The sequence below is a fragment of the Mus pahari genome, chromosome 6 (assembly GCF_900095145.1).
Source record: "Mus pahari chromosome 6, PAHARI_EIJ_v1.1, whole genome shotgun sequence".
Classification (NCBI taxonomy): domain Eukaryota; kingdom Metazoa; phylum Chordata; class Mammalia; order Rodentia; family Muridae; genus Mus; species Mus pahari.
Window position 1 is genome coordinate 8,086,785 of NC_034595.1, and position 941 is coordinate 8,087,725.

Sequence of the window (941 nt, forward strand, 5' to 3'; positions counted from 1 at the left end):
GCACATGCCAGCAAGATTCTGCTGAAGGAACCCTGATATAGCAGCCTCTTGTGAGGCTATGCCAGTTCCTGGCAAACACCGAAGTGGATGCTCACAGCCAGCTATTGGATGGAACACAGGGTCCCCAATGGAGGAGCTAGAGAAAGTACCCAAGGAGCTGAAGGGGTCTGCAACCCTGTTGGTGGAACAACAATATGAACTAACCAGTATCCCCTGAGCTTGTGTCTCTAGCTGCATATGTAGCAGAAGATGGCCTAATCGGCCATCACTGGGAAGAGAGGCCCCTTGGTCTTGCAAACTTTATATGACCCAGCACAAGGGAAGGCCTGGGCCAAGTAGTGGGAGTGGGTGGGTAGGGGAGCAGGGGAGGGGGGGTGTAGGAAACTTTTGGGATAGCATTTGTAATGTAAATAAAGAAAATTAAAAAAAAGAATAAAAAAAAAAAGAATGTACTTAAGAATATAGACACTTCCTGGACCTAGAGGCATGGCAGATTGAAACATTGTACTCCAGTAGATGAGAGGTGCTTCCGAGAGGAGAGAGGCTAAGTCCATACTCAGTGTTCTGACCTGTGAACATCTGAATGATTAGTAGCCTAACATTCCCTGAAGAAAAAAGGAAGCCCGAGATGACTACCAGTCTACCACTGTGCAGGACTTGACAGGTTCCCAGGGCAGGGCATGGAGTGAGCCAGAAACTGGAAGAACCTCTCCTTGGACCTCGGGCCTCTGGTAGGAGTGAGCCCAAGATAGATGGTCCTTATATGGGGCCACTCAGGCAGCTCTGGGCAAGGAGTGAGCCTGAGATGACCACAAGATGAATGCCATGGGGCCTGGACTGTGAGCTAGCTTGAGATGTCTACCAGTCCAGTGATGCATGGTCTAGGGGAGGCAACCCATGCCTGAGATGACCTCTGCCTAGTGCCATAATGCACGACTGGG

The 941-nt window shown here is 50.2% G+C and overlaps 1 pseudogene; it reads left to right on the forward strand.

Annotated features, from left to right (window-relative positions):
* The first annotated feature begins 529 nt into the window (after positions 1-529).
* Positions 530-603, forward strand: LOC115064333 (annotated as a pseudogene).
* The last annotated feature ends 338 nt before the right edge of the window (positions 604-941 follow it).